We start from the raw sequence: 22,273 nt of genomic DNA, 5'->3' as shown, positions 1-22,273 counted from the left end.
AATAAAATACAGAAGCATAATCCCAATAATAGCAAAACAAAAAACCGACCATCAGAAATTAAACTTTTACCCAAACAGAAGCCCCTAAACAACACCCCACAGTCAAGGTGATCTCTGGCATCTTCAGGTAGTGATACCTTTTACAGTTGCAGTCAGTCAAGGCCCCACCCTTCCAAGCCAGGTGGAAAGAGGCCAGCAAGCAGCCAAGATGGTCTCTCTTAATCCTTTTCTTAATCCTTCAGCAATTCCCCACTGTTTTGAGGACCTCTTATTTATTTATTTATTTATTACATTTATACACCGCCCCACAGCTGAAGCTCTCTGGGCGCTTTACAGCTTGTTACCATTTTCATTGAGGTTGAAAAAATGGAAATGGACTGCCTTCAAGTCAATCCCGACTTATGGCGACCGTATGAATAGGGTTTTCATGGTAAGCGGTATTCAGAGGGGGTTTACCATTGCCTTCCTCTGAGGTTACTGACCATTTATATATTCACTAATAGGCAAAAAACCTTGCGGTTTAAGAATGTACCTATAGCCAACAGATATTTCTACCAAACTTTAAAAAGCAGGGAAATTGGGCAGCTATAGTGAATGCACCAGGGGAGCAGGAGACCTGAACTCCTCTCTGAGATATTGTACTGCCCTACAAAGTTGTCAAAATGCAAACACAATTTGGGTTGGTCTTTCACAGTCCAATCCACTTGCTGTGTAGCTTGGAAGAATTTGGTAACATGTGCCTCTGAGCATATGGGATCCTGTGCAAGTTTGCTGACAATGTATTGATCATTTGCATGCTTATTGAGTTAAGTGGGATTTACACACACACACCAGGCAATCATGCTTAGGATAGGTGAAACTGACCACAGGGGATGGGGAAGGGAGGAGGGGGAGGAGGGAGGGGTGGAAAGGCAGAGGGGAGGACTGGGATGGGAGCAGGCAGGAGGGGGAGGGGAGAAGAAGGACAGATGCGGTCATTTGCATGTTTATTGAGTTCAGTGGGATTTACTCCCGTGCAATCATGCTTAGGATAGGTAAAACTGACTGGGGGGGGGAGGGACGGAGGGCTGGAGTGGGCAAGGAAGAAGGAAGAAGGAAGAGGGGAGGAGAAAGGGAGAGGAAAGGGGAAGGAGGGAAAAGGCAGGTCTGATCATTTGTATGATTATTGAGTTGAATCGGATATACTACTATGCAATCATGATTAGGATAGGTAAAACTGACCAGGCTGGGCCTGCCAATCAAGACGTCTTCTGTATCTTTCAAAGTTGGGCAGGGGGAAGGGACAATTCTACCTTGTGGTTTTTCCCATTACAATGTTGCAAGAACACCAGCACTTGGCTGACTTTCTCTTCTCCTAAAGATACAGGATCAGTCTCAGGCCCTGAACCTGGAAACCCTACCTCCCACCCAAATTTAAAACAAAGCTGTCCCTGGCCACATCCACACCAGGCCTCTATTACACTTTGGACAATCAATATTTATTTATCTATTTATTTTGTCTATTTATATACCGCCCCATAGCCGAAGCTGTCTGGGCGGTTTACAGTAACTAAAAACATTAAAAACAAATATACAAATTTAAAAACACATCTTTTAAAAACAATTTAAAAGAATTTATCATGGCTTCTCTCAAAGCCATGGCTCAAAGCCAATCATGGCTTCTCTCAAAGAATCCAGGGAAGTGTAGTTAGTGAAGGGTGCTGAGAGTTGCTAGGAGACGCCCTGTTTCTCTCACAGACCTTCAATCAGAGTGGCTGACTGTTAACCATTCTCTCAGGGGAGTAGGAGTCTCCTCTCAGCACCCTTCACAAACTACACTTCCCAGGATTCTTTGAGAGAAGCCATAACTGTCTCAAGTGAAATCAAGTCTGGTGTGGGTGTGGCCCTCTTATTAGCCAAGCCCAGCAGCTGTGAGGCTTTTAGAACACTGACAGTTGGTCCTTACTGAGCATGCTCCGCGTTATAATAGGCTTCCAGCCAAAATTTCTTAAATTAATTAAAAATCAACCAGGCATTTTTTTAAAACTTTTAAACTGCAGTAGATGAAGGTCAGAGTATGGGGCAAGGTCAGTATTAGGATTACAGGTACTCTGTGAACGTGGCTGATTTTTAATGAATTTCAGCAGATTATGAGAACTCGCAGAAAAAAGTCCAAAAGGGCTCTGAGTTTTTCTCTCCCTTTTTAGACTTTGAACTCTCGTTCTCGCTGACTGTTTTGTGTATCGCCATGAAAATTGACAGGGTTGTTAAGCAAGCGTTTCTGAGTTCAGAACTATAAGTTTTGTAAGGTTTTGTTTTGAAATGAGCTTATGGGAAGCCTCAGAATGGCATGGGGGGATATTTTCCATTTAACATTACAGAATATGAAAAATCCCCGCTGACTATAGTATACAGCCACTCTTGTGGCTGTATAATAATTTAGAATGCATTAATCACACTATAAAACACTAAACTACAGTATCCAAAAAAAGTGATCAGAAATAGGTTATAAGGCCAACCAAACGCGTCAAAGTTTTAAAATGATAAACTTACTATTTATCCCTACTATTACACCATGTCCTTGTATAAACTGAGCAGAAAACTGTTCATGGCACCGTATGAACTAAAACCAACCAGGTTTTTTGGTTTGCTAATCAGTTTCAGAAATCAGCTTTCACTCATAAATATTCACATGAACTCTCTGCTTCATTCAATTAATTCAATTCCTGAGGCACTCAAGAGTGTGAGTCCAACTAGTTCAATAATTAATATTAATTATCTTGGATTTATTAAAACAAGATTCAGATTCCGCCACTTACTTTTTCCCCTTATTAAGTTGTCTGATGTGAAGAGGGCAGCCTGTGGAGGCTAGTCCAATAGGGTAAATGGGGTGCTGCCCCACCAGCCTGCCTTCAGCCAGCCCCCACCTGCCTCCCTGCTTACTTGCAACCAGTCCAGAAGGTAGCCCTGACTGTCAGGTTCACCCTCCTTAGTCTCAGCGTTGCCCTTGCAGAACTTAGCAGGGAGGAGGATGGAGTCAAAACTAGAACTAGTTGGCTCCATCTGTTGTTGGCCTCTCTGTGTTCTGCCTTACCAGTCCCAATGGGCACCAGCCACCATGGAGGACAACCATTTGATTGCTGCTCTCCATGTTCCTACTCCATATGCTACATGAGGGGCTACATCCAAGATGTACAAGACGGACAAATATGGAAAACATGCTCAATTTCCAATGAGATATGAGTGTGCATGGGCACATATATAGGGAATTTGTTAGGTAACTGCAGTTATGGATTCTTTGAAGAAAAATGAAATTATAATAAAGAATAACCTTGGATTATTGCATTTTTGTCTCTTTTTGTTGTTCCCAGTTAGTTGATACGGAGCAGCTGCTCTCTTCCTCCCTATTTATCTCTTCAAAAAAGAGACACTTGTTTGATTGTTCTTTACATCTGGCTGCACATGTACCATCCAGCTGCTCCTTCGGCATGGCAGGAGGAATCCAAATGGAATTGGCCATAAAGCCCACCTGCCTCCATCTTATCAAACTTCTCTTGAGAAAGGGTAAAAGGCAAGTGTGGGAATTCAAGGGATGGGAGGGAGCTGAACGTTCTGAGGGCAGCATTTGCCATTCCGTCTCAGTTCATTAGCTCCTGTGTGCAGCAGTGAAATGATACCAATCTACCTGGCTTGAATTTTGGAGAAGGATTGAGAAGAAAACATTGGCCCCCACCCAGAGAGCTACAGGTTAAGTAATCAGTCTACTTACAGAAGCATTCATATTATCCTCCCGATACAATGACTAATAAATGTTCCATTCTGACAACTATATTTTAAGATGAATTTTTCCTGGGGAATAATAAACTGCTGCATTCTCACAGCCTTGGCTTCATTTATTAGACTACCCATTGACCTTTACTATAGCTCAGCCAGACCTATCAAAGGAGCACACACATTCAATAAAATGGGCAAAATTAATTCTTTGTGCAAATCCCTCGGAAAGACTCCTCTGATAATGTTGCTGTTTTATTAGGCTATTGAATTTTACTCTTTCATTTTTTTAGTCACACAGCTGAGTGTTTTCAAAAGGGCCTCTCATTTTAGGCATTGCAGTCTGAGGTCACCTTCTTTCTGAAACCTAAAAGACACAAAGCACAATTCATATGAACATTGCAAGAGTGTGTGCGCGCACACACACACACGTAGAAATCATTTTCCTAGGCATGGCTAAGTACTGGTTTCATGAAGTGTTGTAGTTCACTCAAAAGCCACTTCAGTCTGAAAATTGTGGGGCAAAATCACCACAAAACTACCTTATGGTGACATTTCTGTTTGGCAATTATCACGTGAATTGTGATAATTGCTTCACAAGACTGTAAATGAACAGGAATCAACATTGCAAGTACAATCCCTTTTCATGACAGTGTTTTATGCACCTAATAAAAGTGCAATTGAACATTCTCTCATCTTAGGTAATCTTGGGCTTGTCGAAAATGTGGACATTTACACAGAGGTGTTATCTGTTTATGTAGCAAAACATTTTGCAAGGGATTGGCTAGCACCTTTACAGAAGTGGGGAAAATATTGTTTAGTTTGCGTGTGTTTTTATGAGTGTATAGGCAGATATCAGCAATTCCTACCCTCTGGGGAGGCCTGCTTGAGTTATATACATCAGCAGCTATTTAAATTGAAGGCCAGCACCCATTATCTTTAAAATATTTAGATTTCAGCAGAAACAGCTTTATTTTAATGGCAATGTGAGCACATTAGGGTATCCAACTTGCAACTCCCAAATGAACAGAAGAAAAAGGTCCTTTGCCATCCCATACCTTGAAACTTCACTTTTATTTAGACAGCATCATTTGCATTTTGCATTCCAGCAGGACACATCACTTAAAGAGCCGACACAATGGGCTGTGCTAATACGAAGTTCTACAACCAGGAAGAGCAAGATCTGCAACATTCTCCAGGGATGAACAGAATTAGGAAGCTTCAGTTACTGGAAAGTGAGTGCAGTTACCTTTCCTGTGCCAAACAAAGAAATACACATTCAGATCATTGAACTCATATTTAAGGAGCCCTATCCTTCTTTGCACCTGAACATCCTACTCCGCACAGTCCTCTCTCTAGCATTTTGCCTGCTTCATCCTTCCATAGCTATGCTATGGCCTGACTTCTGGCTTGCTCCTTGGCCCTGATGCATGTTTTACCCTCTGATCCTGATTACTGGCTTGTCCCACGGATCCTAGTTCCCAGCTCCTGGCTCACTTCAGATTGCTACCTCACACAGCCTAGCCTAGGCAGAGCTTTCCTACTCCCCTTCTGCCATAATTTGATCACTAACTCCTTATAATGATCCATCCTCCCTCTCTTCCTCAGGGCTCAACTTCGTAAATTATATCTGGATTAGACTGTGTCTTGAATGAATGTTGACATTTACAGGTAATTCTTAGCCAAATGGCCAAAATATTTGTGCCTTGAGGCTGGTTCTTACACTTATAGCATTGGAAATGCATTTCATTGGCATGTGATGGAAACAAGGATATCTTTTATGGAAGGCATCCAATTGCCTTTACATTTCTCTCTTATCAAAATTTTTGATATTTCCTCACTTAAAATTTTACTGGTAAATGTTAGTTTGCCATGTTTCTGACATATTTCCAAAATAAGATTGCTAATACACACTTATTTTCTTAACTAATGTTAGCAATTGTAAAACAAATAAAAAGCTATTATTGTTCTAAAAGCTGAGATATCTATCACTGCTACTCACCTAATAGCTTGCTATGCCCCCCATATACACACACTTTAGGGAAAAAACAATTTACAATGTGTTTACTGAGGCTTGCAGAAATATTTCCCCAAAGTATTTACAAATGGAGTTTCCTTCCAGCAGACACTAAGAATGAGGCCACAGTGCATGATGCACACCAGTCCCTTAGAAACCCAAGATTATTTGTTCTCCAACTGTTCTAAAGGTAATTAAGGAGCATTGCATGTTCTTCAATTAATGATTCCTCATTTGACCAGGGGATCTTTGATACTAATTTTTTTTAATCAGGGTAGAGGATGTGAAGAGGGGATGGAATCCTCTAAACAATACAGTGAAGAGGAACAAGGAATTTTTAATCAAGCAGAAAAGATCTAAAAGGTAGGAGGGACACGTCCATCAGAAATTTAGCTTCCTGTTTGTTTGTCTCTTTAATCAGATCTCATAAAACAACATGATAATAATCTTCAAAGGACATTTTATTAGCTGAAGGTAAGGTTTGTGGAAGGTGTGAGTGATCAAAACCAGAAGATGAGTGCAAGAAACGATATTAACACTTGATACCTCCTTTTTCACTGTAGCCTCTTTCAATCCTATGAGACATTTCTAAATACTATTCTGCGTAAACAATGGAGAGCCTAAGCCATAAATGTTCGCATGATGTTTGAATTCTTAGCAGTTTCAGTCCTTTCAATGAGACAAGGCTGAGGTACCGTTGTAGTTCAACACTGCATGTATTTGGCAAGAGGAGATCATACACCGAGCCTCTTCTGTAGTGATGCCTGTTTTATGAAACACCCTCTTCAGTGGCACTTGGATGACCCTAACTTTATCTTCTTGGTGCTAGGTTTTCTCTAGAACATGCCCAGGTAAGCCCTAGTACATGACCTCTGCAATGAGCTGGGCTTCCATGACAGACCAGTTGATGTGGAAATCACTTGCCAAATGTAAAAAAGTTTGAGCTGCTTTATGTTTGTTTTTTGTGTGGCAAATTCATCTAGCAAACTCTAAAAGGGCACAGTAGGATGTGACTATGCTTTTTAAAATGTGTTTATTATTAATGTGTTTGCTGTCCTGAGTTCCTTCAGGAAGAAGGGAAGGATATTACATAAATAAATGACAAAGAGGTCCATGTAGTTTTAAGAGCAACTGTAACTCATGGAGGGAAATGAGGAAATTTGAGCTTCAAGAAATTTAAAAGTAGGAAGAGGGAAACATCACAAATCAGTCTTAACCCTTTTCTGCCCATGAATTTTTTATACATGCTCACTTACTAGAGTAATTTCTTTAGCATCTGCCTGGCTTAAAACAAATTACTTAGTGTGTGTGTTTTCTCTCCATAAAGCTCTCTATTTTCAAAATGTTGTTGTTTTCTCATTGAGAAAAATGGTCTCAGTACAGTTTATACCCTGATCTTATAAGGCACTACTTCAGCCAGCTCAGAGCAATTTAAGAATCAGAAAGAGCCTTTCCAATCACTCTGTTCTCACTCTGCCATGCTATTGCACAAAACAGCATGTTTACATTTGTTGCTTCCTGAGAGAAGAGAACATCACAGATAATACTGAGAACAGGCACTTCCCTTGCTCTTATCAAAACCTATGCTTGATGCAGTCATGTCTTCTGAACTTGATGGGATCCTATCGCAAAGCCTCTGCTGGGCTGTGCAATCTTCAAAATGTTTACACAGAAGTAAGCCCCACTGAGTTCAGTAGATCTTACTCAAGTAAATCTGCATAGGATTAAAGCCTAAACATGATTTTTCTGATGTGCACCTTTCTGAATGCTCTTTCATGTCACTCCGGCACAAAATTTTTGATAATGCTTTGTGACAGAAGCAAAGCTAACGAAAGGGCATTCTTATGCTTCTACTTCTGAAAACTTTTTTCGGGTGCCTTTCTTTACATCATCTTCTTACCTGTTCTGCATCATCTCTTTAATTCTTTTGGTCCTGACTGGTGCTAATACCTGCTAATTATTAATCATGTTGCAAGACCTCCTGTCCTCTTAGTATAATTAGATGTGTGACCTATTGCTCTGCCAGCTTAGATTAACTACAAACTTTGTGGGTTGATTTTCATCAGCTTCATTTGTTAGACCCTTCTGCAGTCATAGCTCATTTTTTGTCAAAAAAAAGAAGACTGTGTTCTTTTAACCTGCTGTAAATATCTGTAAACAGTTTCTCACATTCCCTTAATCAATATTTTCACATATTAGAACTCCAGAGGGCAATATGAGCTGACATGTAGCCTCAGCGATTTCCTCAAGGGAAAATGTCAATTCCTGCACAGCTGGAGACTTGACTAGGAGCTGACAACATTTCATCCACCCTAAGCAGCTGTGCTGTTAATAACAGCTTGATATGCAGCAAGTTGGAATCCTGTGTACAGTTCTGGTTGCCACATCTCAAAAAGGACATCAATTATTTTGAAGAGATGTGAAAAAAAACCAGACCCCAAATAATCAAGAACTTTGAACTCCTTCCATGCAAAGAAAAGCTACCATGTTTTTTTTTTTAGTTTAGATGATTAAATGACAGAAGAAAGTAATGACAGAGGTCTATAAAATTATATATAGTGTGGAAAAATGGATAGAGAAAAATGTCTCTTTGTCATAATACAAGAAAGGTGAGTTGCTTAGTAAAATGAACAGTGAATTCAGTACATGACACATGAAAGGGTACCCCTTCACATAAATCATACTTCACCTATGCAATCCACAGACAAAAGATGGATGCCTTACTGAATCAGACCATTGGTCCATCTAGTTGAGTAATGTCTACACTGACTGCCAGTGCTCTCCAGGGTTTCAGGCAGGAATCTCTCCTAACCCCCCCTGGTGACACTGGAGATTGAACCTGCAACCTTCTGCATGCAAGGCAGATGCTCTAACAGATAGCTACAACCCTTCCTGTAATGACTTAAAGGGGGATTGGTCAGATTCATGGTGGATAGATCTATCAACTGTTATTAAGCTATGAAATGGGCCCTCCATTTTTCAAAGGCAATATACCTCTGAATACCAGTTGCCAATGACATATAATTTGGGAAGGGGGGGTTGACCTTCATGTCTTGCTTATGGGCTTCCCAGAGGCAGGAGTTTAGATACTGTGGGAAGCAAGATGGGCCCTTTTTCTGATCCAGCAGGGCTCTAAATAGGCTGTTAATTAGCAAAAAAATTGTCATCTATTAATTTCTGACTATCAGACAGCTGTTAAATACATAGGTGCAGGGAAAAGTTGGTCACCTGAGTCTTGCTTCCAGTCTGTCAACTTTTGTTCCTGACAGGGCTTCAATGCTTTTAACTGCTATGTGACAAAACAGATGTGGGTGATGGGGAAAAGGTTCACCTGGAAAAATTTTGCTTGCCATGTCACTGTTAAGGGCACACTAGCCCTTTCAAAACTCTATGTGAATGAACTTCCATAAACTCTTTGTCAGTTCGGAACTGGTCCTGGACTTCAAGTTGAAACTAAGCTTGATTTAGAGCTATCATAAACCTGTCCTGAGAAATTTGCATGTAGATGAAACGTACATGTAGAGCAAATGAGAAAACATCTTGAAAAAGAATATTCATAGATGTTGTTAGGCAGCAAGTCTGGATTTAAAGTACAGCATTTGAACTGGTGCCATCAATTTTCAAAATAGGCTGGCAGCAAATTAATGAAATAAATGTTTGATGTCCATATAGCTATACATTTATAAGATGTCATAATTTTGCATGAAACTGTGCAGAGATGGACCTTTGTATAGAGAATTTTCAAATGTAGAATGGGGCATTTGCTGCATATTTTAGAGTTTCTAAAGCTTTGCAGAAATCAGGTGCCCTGATCTCACTTTTTAGTTTAGCCTTGGAATTCCAAATAAGTTTGCATGTAATTCAATGCTTGCCAGTGAGCACAGGCACTTCCTTTGCCATTTAATTCCAAAAAGTGGCCAATGTAAAATTGAACTTATTCTCACTTCCAATTAACTAATTAATTAATGTTCCACCCATCCTCCTGAAAGAGCCCAGAGTGGCAAACAACTGAACAACAAGAAAAAGAAAAGCATTCTAAAAACACTTTAAAAGATTCTAAAATACCAGTTGAAAACATTCTAAAAGACAGCCACAGTTTAAAACATTATTTCATCAGTGATCTTCAGGTCTCCTTCAGCCATCAAACGCCTGGGTAAACAGGAATGTTTTCAAACTCTCATGGCTTCAAAACTCAATAGACAGCTGCTTAATTGGGCAGGACAGTACAATCCTGGTCCCACTGCCCTGTGCTGTGCATCTATGTTACTCTGCCCTTTGAAACAGTAAAGCAGGTGTGGGAAACTTTTGGCCCTCCAGATGTTGCTGAACTACAACTCCCATCGCCCCTGGCATTGACCATGTTTGCTGTGGCTGATGGCAATTGTAGTTCATCAATATCTGGGGAATCAGAGTTTCCCCACTCCTGTAGTAATGTAAGAGATAGTCAGTATAAGTAGTGCCAGTGAGCGCAGAATTCTTTAAGTTGGTCCTATGTGTGTGCACCCATTGCTTGGATGTTTCAACCATCAGTTTGATAATTAAAGTCATCATTAAATCAAATGGGTTCAAACGGATCACTCATACACATGCTGGTGCTTCCAAATAAGATATTTTCCTGATCTTTGAGCATTGCAAATGACTGCACCATCATTCTGTTTCCCTAAGGGAACCAATCAGAAGAAGAAGGGTTCCCACAGAGCAAAACACCTAACATCTGGAGAGGTCCCACTTTAATAGCATATTTAAGAGCTGCAGACAAACCGCAATTATCAACAACCCTGGAAAGAAGGAATCAGAAGATGATATAGCAGAGACATGCATTTGTCAATCACATTGCCTGGTTTAAATAATAAGTGTGCCAGATAGCCCTATGATGTTTATTACATTTATATCCTGCCTTTCCTCTGAAGAACTCAGGATGGCATATGTGGTTCTTCCCCTCCCCATTTTATCCTCACAACCCTGTGAGGTAGGCTAGCCTGAGAGAGGTTGATTGGTTCAAGTCTCACATGGCTGAGCGGGTATTTGAACCCTGGTCTCCCAGGTCCCATTCTAATACTCTAACCAGTACACCACACTGGCTCTAAAAAAAACCCTCTCGAAGTAAAAGTCATGAATTGTTCTCTTTCCCTCTAGTGCTGAGAATTAGCTTCCTGTTCTGCCTGAGGAAAACTTCTAGGTAACTTCAAAGCTTCCGCCAGTGAAAATTGTCCTAATAAAATATATAATTGCTTTACATATTTTCGTTTTTTTCTGCAACCACTGTCTGTACCAAACACCAGCACATCAAATATTTACAAGATTCTATTAATTCACAAAACCAAGGTCTCAATTAAATCCATTGTTTTTCCTCCAAGCACCAGTCATGAATTTCTGTTCTCTATTTAATTATCTTCATGTCAACAATATTTATAAGGTGCATTAAAAAGAGTCTTGGATAAGCATATTTTAATACCGGTTTTCCGTGTGGTATCTGTGTTCTACCAAATGTAGCACTAAATAACATTTCCTCCTTGACTGGTATTTCTTTGCAATGGACAATAGAGCGGGTGCTAGAAATACTGTAGCAGACTTGCATTGCTGTCACCCATACAAAGAATGATCTAAACCTCACCAACTGCTTCGATAGAGCTCCTTTGTAGCCAGTGTGGAAAAAAATATTTTGGAGAAATAGTAGATGAGCAGGTTTGTTTATGATGTTTGCTTCCAAAAGAATATGCCTGTGTATGTCCTAGAAGTGGTCACAGCAGTAGAAATAAGTTATCTGAACAAGAAAGCTGGATGCTGTATGACTCAGGTACAATGGTGTTAAGCTTCTGATAGTGAATATGTGGGGGGGAGAGACTGGGGTCACTCCACACTCTTATATGGCACTTCATGGCATCTTACAGGCAGAGATGTGTCTGAGAGACATATATGATACCAGTCTTATGCCTGAGTTAGCCCTATGCCTGAAGAGCTCCCACTTGGAGGAGAAGTGGGACTGCACCTCTTGTGCAATGTGACCCCAAAGCTGCACATCCAGCTCCCATGCCCATGCATTCAGAGTTAATGTTTGCTAAGGGCAAGCCTATAAATATAGACTTGTATGCAATTGGAAACTCCAATTGCATGGAGCTCCCAGTCATCTGGATGCCTATGTTTGTACACCTCTATGTGCCTAGGCTTCACCTTTGCAGATGTCCGTGCTCAATGGATGAACGGAGATATATCTATGTCTATGTCTGTATCTATACACACAGGTACAATTCTGTTTATTTTCAGAAACATAAAATATAAAAATCAACAATAATACCTTATTTACAATGTGAGGCAAGATACAAAGCCAGTATATCATAGTACTGTGTATTTTATTTATTTTTATTTATTTAATTACATTTTTAGACTGCCCTATAGCAGAAAGCTCTCAGGGCGGTGTACAACAAATAAAATCACAATTAAAATATGAGCAAGTGTGAAAAAAATATAGTACAATTATAAAAACATTAAACCGCAATTATCAACAACCCTGGAAAGAAGGAATCAGAAGATGATATAGCAGAGACATGCATTTGTCAATCACACTGCCTGGTTTAAATAATAAGTGTGCCAGATAGCCCTATGATGTTTATTACATTTATATCCTGCCTTTCCTCTGAAGAACTCAGGATGGCATATGTGGTTCTTCCCCTCCCCATTTTATCCTCACAACCCTGTGAGGTAGGCTAGCCTGAGAGAGGTTGATTGGTTGTACATTAACATGCCATCACCCAATTATATTCACATTGGTAATAATCTTTTTCATTTCATTTCCAGCTGTCTGGAAAGATCATGTGTATTTGGAGGTTTCCAATCAATGCATGGATGTTGAGGGCAGGGCTGGCAGCTGTGCAGGATCAGAGATGGGACCAGGAGGTGAGGTCCAACCTCCCTGTACATATTTAGCTATCCACATGCTGTGCTAACTTGTGCACAGGGTAATCAAAGCTTGCCCCTTCATAAGAATGGGGGAGCAATTCAACTCAGTTCATGTTTAAAGGCGAACCTACCTAATTTGCCGTTTCCAGAATGCAGCCGTCATTCAAAATCCGCATTTTTCAGGATGTTGCAATGCAGTTCTCAAGCCAAGTAACACGTACAAAAATGCACATACCAGAGTAAAATATGAATATAAATGCATATATTAGTAAAAATAACATACCAAAATGTATTAGGGGGAATTGCTTGCAAAACGGTGTATTTTTCTCAAAACTGCATACACAAATGTGTTCGTTAGGAGAAATTCATTCTGAAATGCTGATGAATTTTCATGAGGATTTTTTTAATAATCGCAAATAGTTGCAGAAATGTCAAGAACTGAATTTAAGTTTGCAAAAATGAAGAACTTGAGAGAACCTACTATGACAGATTCATCCATCCCTACCTTGAGAACCCATTTACCTCTTTCCTTCTTCACTTTTTGTTTGTTTGTTGTCTTTCAGTTTTCATCATGGGCTTCTGTCATGCCTAAAACAAGATGTCTAATTGATGGCCCCTCATTCTGGCCTCAGTTTAATGATACATACATGACCTATGACTGGAGGAGGAACATGGTGAATTGATGACCAAAGCAACAGCTTCCTGTTACTTCACAGTGAGGCAGGACCTGGTTTGCTTTCCATTGATAGAGTGGAGGCTGGTGACTCTGATGTCAATGAGGCAGTGCATTCACTCCGGGTTTTAGTCTGAAGGTGAAAGCACCTTGGACAGCTCCTTGAACATTTAGACTAAAACCCGGAGTGGATTCACCAGCCTCCGCTGCTACAGCTCTTAGGAGAAGCAAGGCTATCTTTGGAGAGTAACTATTGTTTATTTTCTCATGTATGTTCCCATTGTCTCTCCCAAGCCTCCAGTTGTGGATGGGAGGGCATATACTTCTGCTGTTTTGTAACCTCCTGATGTCTGTCCCAGATAAATCACTGCAAATTAACTTTAAGGCTTAGCAGTGGGACTGACCAATCTTTGGACAAATAATATTTCTCTAATAATGAATGCAAGCTGAGAAAGCATTGTACTGTAAGGAAAATGACAAGTCTGCCAAACCTCTACAGAACTTGCAAGATTCAGGCTCATGTGGGATTATTGCATACTGTGCAGACTAAGACACCTGAAAGGACAGAATTGGGTTATTGTGCTGTAACCATATCCATGTGCATGTGAAAGAACCCTGTGGAAATGACAAGCACACCTTTCTTGCCACCAAAACCTCCTACCTGCTTGAAGTGGTGTTTTTCAGGCAAGAATATAAGAAGAGCCACTGCTGTTGGAAGCTATTTAGGCTGCAATCCAATACTTGTCTACTGAGAAGTAAGCTCCATTGGCTTCAGTAGGAGTTAGTCCTAGGAAAGTGTGTGTTGGATTGCATCCTTAGTTTGTTTTGTCTAAGAACAGGTGGACTCCCATTATTTAAAGCTACTGAGACTGTAAGCCTATATACAGTCACTTGAGAGTAACTTTCATTGAACTCAGCTGGGCATACTCCTGAGTAGGGATGGGCAAGAATTTTGATTCAGTTCACATTTCAAGATGAATCTATCAAATTCACACTTTCTAAAGCAATATGAAAACCAAAACAAAGCTGTCCTTAAAAAGTCACACTTATTCAAATTTTGCAAGGCAGTTCACCAACCAGTGTTTACAACAATGCATATATTAGGGGAAAGTGAGCGTAAAATGAATATATGCTTGAAAATAACATGCAAAAATGCATTGTATGATGGGAAATGGCTTGCAAAAATGTGCACATTAGTTAAAACTCCCTACAAAGATGTGTTTATTAGGAGAAATTTGCAGTAAATTTTCAGGAGGATTTTTGAAAAAAACCACAAATTCCTGCAGAAATGTGGAGAACTGAATTTGAGATTGGAATATTAAAAAATGAGAGAACCAAAATGTACAGGTTTTTCCATCCTTACTCCTGAGTAGACATGTACATGATTGCAGTGTACCTCTTGCATGGATTGGTTCTTGGAATAACATTATAAAACAAAACAAAAGTGATACATCTACTGTAGAACATTTACTACTACTACTTTTATTATTATTATTATTATTTATTTATTTATTTATTTATTAAACTTATATACCGCCCCATAGCCGAAGCTCTCTGGGCAGTGCACAAGACTAACATCAAAATACAATAAACACATATTAACAATTTAAACACATTAAAAAGATTTAAAATTTTAAAAGATGAAAACAATTCCAACACAATACTAAAACATTATTATTATTATTATTATTATTACCTGAGGGTCTCCAAGCAACTTGCAACATTGTTAAAAGCACAAATAAATATATCATACAATAAAAACAAAGCAGTAAAACAGCAACAGCTACCATACAGCCATAGGAAGCTTCGGCAGCAAAAGCCTGGGAGAAAAGATAAGTCTTTACCTGGCGCTGAGAAGATGTCAACAAAGGCGCCAGGCAGACCTAATTGCAGAATGCATTCCACAGGTGAGGGAACAAATCCTTGTGCTCTTGAAGCTACTTACTTAGCACAACATTGAATACAACCCACTATTTGTTGAAAGTAAATGCTGCAAAAAGTCCCCATGTGGTGACTTTTCCATGTTGACAGTTGTTGCATAGTTTCAACCAGTGGTATAAAGAACAAAAGGAGAAACAGGCTAACATTATGAAACTCCTCTTCTGTACCAATCTGGCTCCCATCCCATGTGCTTGGGACCAATGTAGAAACAATGCTAAATGCATCAGTTTGAGTGTTTTTCTCTGTTGACAAATAGCTGCCATGGGGATCCTTTTTGTTGTTGTGGGTTGGTCCTTTTGCCCTCCATCATGGACCTGACAATCTCTCTCTCTCTCTCTCTCTCTCTCTCTCTCACACACACACACACACACACACACACACAGGCACACAGGCACACAGGCACACGCGTGCACTCACACATGCGTGCACTCACGCACACACGCGCGCACACACACAATTATTCACTAATAGGCAAAAAACCCCTTGCAGTTTAAGAACGTACCTATAGCCAACAGATATTTCTATCAAACTTTTAAAAACAGGGAAATTGGGTAGCTCTAGTGAATGCATGAGGGGAGCTAGAGACCTGACCTCCTCTCTGAGATATTGTACTGCCCTACACATTTGTCAAAATGCAAACACAATTTGGGTTGGTCTTTCACAGTCCAATCCACTTTCTGTGTGGCTTGGAAGAATTTGGGAAGGGGGAGGGGAGCAGGTGGGAGGGAAAGGAGAAGAGGAGGACAGGTTTGATCATTTGAATTGAGTTCAAGGGGATTTACTCCCATGCAATCATGCCTAGGATAGGTGAAACTGAGCATGGAGGATGAGAAGAGGGAGGGATAGAGTGGGGAGGGGAGGAGGAGGAGGGGAGAGGGGAAGCAGAGGAGGAAGGGAGGAGGAAGGGGGAGGGGAAAGGGAGATGAGAGGGGAAGGAGAGGAGGGAGAGGAGGGAGGGGGAAAGAGGAGGGGGAGGCAGGGGAAAGAGGGGGAAAGAGGAGGGGAAGGGGATAGGGGAGGGAAGAAGAAGGCAGGGGAGGGGCAATAGAGGGGATAGGGAGGAAGGAGGGGAGGGGAGGACAGGTTTGATCATTTGCATGCTTATTGATTTTAATGGACTTTACTCCTGTGTAATCATGCTTAGGATAGGTGAATCTCACCTGGGGGAAGGAAAGGGATGAGGAAGGAGGGGAGGAAGGTGGTGAGGAGAGGGGGAGGAGGGGATTGGGTGGGTGGGCACTGCACAGAGGAAAAGCCCCTTTCTTTTCCAAAAGGAATTATTATTTTTCAGGGTTTCTCCCACCTTTTTATTCTACAGCAGACAAATGTAGTCTCCCACCCACATTTAAAACAAAGCTGTACCTGGCCGCATCCACACCAGACCTTTAGTCCACTCCTAACAACTCTCAACACCCTTCACAAACTACACTTCCCAGGATTATTTGGGGGAAGCCATGACCCCTGGTGCATTCACTATAGCTGCTGAACTTCCCTGCTTTTTAAAGTTTGATATAAAGATCTGTTGGCTAAAGGTGCTTTCTTAAACCACAAGGGTTTTTTGCCCATTAGTGAATTTACAGTATGGTTTGCTTCATGCCCTGTGTATGTTGGTCACTCTTTTCTGACACTCAGGTTCTGGTTCGGCAAAATGTTCCACTTTCAAAACAAGAGATGGTGAAAAGGGGGTGCGTGATGACATTTTCCTCAAGAATGGAGCAACTAGCTCTGTAATGGTGAGGCCTGTCAGGCTGAAGAATTGAAGGGGAAAATTAGTAAGGCATTAAAATGCTTGATTCTGTCCAGAGATGCTCTCTTAAGTAAGCCATGCAAACTAATGGCTTTGGCTGTCTGAGGAACATAAAGACGATGATAGTGAAAGAGTAATAACGGAAAGAAGAGGGGGATCAAAGGGGGGAAAGGGATGAGAGCAGACATGTCAGGTGGTGAATAAGAGATGGTCATTAATAGCAGTTGAGGAGACCAAAGGTAGCTTTGGATAAGATTTAGTGGTCTAGTCAGCAGCCTTTTTCATGAGGCAGTGGCGGAAGCACACAGATAGCAGCGGGATAGAGCTTGAGAGAAGATGGAGAAAAGAAATATTTTCTGTCTGAGGACAGTGGTTATTCTTTTTTACAGGGTAACACTTTACTCCCTGCCAGAGTAAAAGCTTGCACAGATAGGAGACAAAAGATGCTAGCTCAAAGACAGAATACTGTGCCTGGAAGAGACAGCTATTTGTTAGTTGGTTGGGTTAGAAATGCTGCTTCCCTCAAGTGCTTATGTGAAAACCCTGCTTCCAAGTGAATGATGGCAAATATCAAGGGATGGATTTATGATAGGGGGGAAATCTCTGTCTAGGGGGGAAATCTCTCTCTCTGTGTATGTGTGAGTGAGTGGCTAAATGCGGAAATGCAACATATATATATAATAATCATAGACAAGATTATTAAGAGTGCAGTAACTTCAGCTTTATTGGGCCTTTGGCCTTTAGTATAGCCTTACACTCCCTTCCTACAGGTAACCCAATCCAAATTCCCCACCAGATATCAGAATAAAAGCAAGTCCTTCTTAATGACTTCTGTCTTGCCTTTCCCTGTGCTGTGGCCCTTTCCAGAGACATTGACTGTAAACATCCAGAGTTCAGTCTTGTCCTTGTACACATGGTTGGTGATAAGGCCTCACCAGCTTCTGGGTCCTATGGCACTTTTCTCATGGCTATAGGGAGTGATAGGGACAGTTTAGGTCACACCCAGTGGCCCTGACCCATAGTTTCCTTTCCCCAGAGTGCTGGTGCGGTAGTTGAGGGATCTTCCTCCCTGTTGGGGGAGTAAAGAGATGGAGATCCCTTAGGCCTCTGCTGCTCCAGCAAGATAATCCCCTTCTCCACTGAGGGACTATTGAAGCTCAGGAGCTCCAAGAGCCCTTTATTAGTCCCCAGATGGTAGCAGCGTCTTTCTATGCCACCCATTTCTTGGCTGCGCTGATTGAGTTGCAACAGTCCTGGCTCTTGTAGAGGTGGGTTGGGGCCTTCTTAAAGGGCAGTCATAGTAAAAGTCATATGTTGTTGGGATGAATGAGGTAACATGGCAGATAGATTTGTTCGCCTTCCATGTTGGCCATTTGCCTCACTGTGTTGGTATCCATCAGTGTAGCACAGTCATCTTTTCAGTGCTGACAATACCTAAATTGTTTTAATGAAATTTAATGAAACCACTGGTAGTATCTTATACATCAGTAATGCATTAATTCATGGTATGTATGACTGTCTGATCATCAGGGCTGGCCCCAGGCATGCGAGGCCCTTGGGCATCAGCTTCCCCCAGGCCCTGGTGTGTGTGTGTGTGTGTGTGTGCACACGCACATGCATGCGGCCCCCATGCCCCAACCAAAATGGCGACAAGGGCTTCAGCACCTTAGGGAAACCTCAGCCGCCATCTTCATTAAGGGCAATGCTAAGAGGCAGGAGACAGGTAGGTGGGGCGAGGGAAGGGCAAGCATGTGGAAGCTCCTGCCCTGTGATCTGCAACTGCTGCCGTGGATCATGGAAGGTGAGCAGAGGTGTAGCTCCAGGGGCACTCGGGCCAGTGCCCCACCTGGCCGCTCTTTAGAACCAGCCCTGCTGATCATGATTCCCGCTGCTTCTATGTTTTAAAATGTCAGGCAAAAGCTGACATTTCCTTAACTATAATCTTCTTGCTCTATAGTTAACATATTGACTTTAGTGGGACACCTATGGCATGAGCAGTTTGAGAAATGAAATGTAAGGCACCTGTTAAGAGTTTTAAGACTGAACACTGCTTGGTTTATGCCAAGTTAATTTTGCTAAATGGCAATTAAGAGCACCCACTAATGAGATCCCTGAAGAAAACATCTCACAATACTCACAATGGCTGCTTTGAAACACAGAGAAAGAATTTATGATATGTTTAATTAAACATCCCCCCAACTGTACCAAAGGCATGGTCACATGGAGACATCAAATAGCTAAACTGTAGGATAACTGAAATTTTAATCGTTGGAAGGGTGTGTAATTCTTGATAAACCAACATACTGGGTTAAACTGGAGAGGGTAATCTCCCTCAGTTTAACAATTTGCCTGAATATCCCTTTCCCAGTTTTAGAATAGGGTCATCATCCCAAGACCTGGCCAGAGAAAGCCTGCTGCCTTCCATGGCAAAGCATTGTGTCATCCATGTACATTTTTTCAGTGTTGTCTTTCTTATTTTTATTTCTTTCTTTTTGCATAACATTAAACACTACTCACAATTCTTATTGAGCTAGCACATGAGCTGAACTTTTGCAACATACTCCAAATGAAAACAATGGCTGTGGTTAGGTATTGTTGAGCCCAGGGGTGTTGAGCCCAGCCTCTCTCCTGAGGATCAAGGAGGGGGAAGGCATGAGTTGCAGGCGCCTCAGCCGTCAGCGGGCATGGACGATCCAGCTGTTGTTGAGTCTAGCCCAGACCTTGAGGAAGAGAGCGAGCTAGCCGCCCTGCCAGTTCCCACGGATGGCCCTGCCCCTCAATGGGACAACGCTCAGCCATCAAGCACCCCCATGGAGCTGTTAGGGGAGGATTCCAAAAGAGCAATAACTCCTCCTGTGCCAAGCAGTATCCTAGAGACACCAAACGCTCCCCAGCCCTCTGCTTCCCCGCCTGCAGATGAGGACCCTGTTCTGTCAGATGAGCCCAGGGAGACTCGCCCCCCCTTCACTGCGCTCACAACATAGGGAGAAGCGGACAGGGCAGAGGGCATGTGTGCGCAGGAGTGAGAGATTACGCTCCAAGACCTCTCCTATTTAAGACTGCCACGCTGTGAATGGGGCGTTGCGTCAACTTTCATCACACGTTGCAGAGCATGTCTAGAGGGTAGTTAGGGACTTGCAGTGAGTTAGCATAGGGTCTTCTCTATGAGGCACTCAGCCTTTGATGTATCCATTACGTTAATAAAGCAAGAGTTCCTTGCACCCTCGTCTCTGACTCGTGATTCCCGCTCTGAACCGGACAGGTATGGGTTTCTTTGGTGAAAATTAGGCTACATCACAGAAGCATACATGCACTTATCAGATATTGTGAACAGATTTCCATATGGTAAAAAAAAACCTCTGCTGAGGACATGCAACTCTCAGAAATTGATTTTCATAAGAGTAACAAGAATTAGAGAGGGAAGTAAATAATTCAAATATACAGGAGGGATAATGATATAACAAAGACAACAACAAGGGTACAAATACAGCAATAGAAGAAATGAAAGTCCAGGACATAGATAAATAATTGGGATTCCAGAGTGGCTGTAAAATTCTATGACAACAGAATATCTGACTATAATGATTTATGAGATTTGGCAGTACATTAACAGATTGTGTGTTGGTTGGTATGAGCTATGAATGGATACCTGCTCTGGATGAAATTGTCTGTGCGCAGTGGAGACATGAATCTGTTTTCTGAGTTTGTCCTTAAATCTAAATTCCATACCTCTGTCGGTTAATGTCTGGCATGTGGTGGTAACCCTTCCCATGCAAAATTATTTCCAACATCACTAATAGCATGGCAAAGCTTACATGGTTTCTGCAGGAAAAGCAGTCACCCTTAAGCCATTCCCACACACATCAAAAGACAGTGTAAACTGCCTTTATTGAAAAAGCATTGCATTTGTAATGAGATTATATGAAACTAACAAGCTCTTCCTCTATGCAGATACCCTTTGTGTGAACCTTTCGCATGAAGACCTGGTTTGCATGAACTTTTCTCATTTGAGGGGGTGAGGGCTCAGCTACGCATGGAGGAAGGGAAGAGGCTTGCATCATTTCTCTTCCCCCATGGCATTTTAACGCAACCCTCAGCTGAATATATTGATTGGGGTTCTGTCTGTGATAGTTGCTCATATTCCCATAGATGTAAGTGGCCATGCTTTCATTTAACCTAGTGATAGCCTGGGATGCATGTTGGATGAGACGCAGGGAATTTACTTTGCTGCATTTCCCAAAGGCATCATGGGAGACAAGAATGTATATATTTAGTGCAGATACTGCTAGCCTCGGATAAGGACTTAACATGCAGCAACCAATCTGTGATGGAGAGGGAAGAGAAGAGGGAACTAAATAAGATAATAATTTTGAGGTGGAAAATGCTAAGGCCTGCAGTTTCCATGGACACCCATATTTTTGTAGTACGGTAAGTTTCCCCTCTTATTAAATATACATAACTAGGTTATAGCTAAAGACGCAATGGGAGGGTTTCAATTTTCTTTATGTTGCCATCAGGGAATTGCTAATGGGAAAAGAAGATTTCTGAAGGCAATTATGATAGATTTTAACTTCTGTACTCCATAGGCTGATGAACTTTGAGAAAACTAGCAATTTCCTGAGTAGTGGGGAGAGGGGATGGATGTGAGCCTTGATCACTATCCCCAAGCCACTGTGATGCAGTGAATTTGTTGTGACAAGTGCCGTTTTGCCACATCACACATTCCTTGGGGTTAGCCTTTCACAATTCCATTTTCTCAGAAGTGAAGCTTCTTGTGCTGACTCATAGAACTAGATATGGGCAGTTGTCCTTGAGAAAAGGGAGTTTATACCTGAAATGCATTGGGCTAATTTCAAGAACTATTTCCTCATACCTGTTGAACAGGTACCTCCTATCAGAGAAGGAGAGCTCTGCCCTCTCCCCCCACCTTTTTCCTTGTGGCCTTGGGAAAATCGCTATTTCTCAGGTTCAGTTCTCCATCTATTTTAAAGGCATAAGGGTGATCTACCTCATGAGGCAATTGGAACAGGGTGAAGATTAACCGTAAAGATCAAAAGCATTCTGCTAATTCCAATGCCAATAAAAATGACAGATGGCAGACTTGTAACTCTAAGTGCTGGCAAGAAGAGCCAGGTGCCTGGCCAGGTGGAACCTCTTTGGATGACTTCATCTCTCCTTCAAAAAGGGCTTATTTTCAAAAAAGAGAGAGGGAATAAGTAGGGAAATTGGTAGAAGCTCTTAAGCCCCA

The 22,273-nt window shown here is 41.5% G+C and overlaps 1 long non-coding RNA gene across 1 annotated transcript; it reads right to left on the bottom strand.

The window, feature by feature from the left end:
- Positions 1-4,020: 4,020 nt before the first annotated feature.
- Positions 4,021-5,836, bottom strand: LOC133388422 (uncharacterized). The gene is made up of 3 exons (XR_009763802.1): positions 5,753-5,836; positions 4,809-5,004; positions 4,021-4,117 (listed from the first exon to the last, which is right to left on the bottom strand). It is a non-coding gene; the product is annotated as an uncharacterized LOC133388422 (long non-coding RNA).
- Between the last annotated feature and the right edge of the window lie 16,437 nt (positions 5,837-22,273).

Source organism: Rhineura floridana, chromosome 7 (genome assembly GCF_030035675.1).
Source record: "Rhineura floridana isolate rRhiFlo1 chromosome 7, rRhiFlo1.hap2, whole genome shotgun sequence".
Classification (NCBI taxonomy): Eukaryota; Metazoa; Chordata; class Lepidosauria; order Squamata; family Rhineuridae; genus Rhineura; species Rhineura floridana.
Note: the sequence above shows the minus strand (reverse complement) of the source record. Positions and strands in the feature narration are given on the sequence as shown.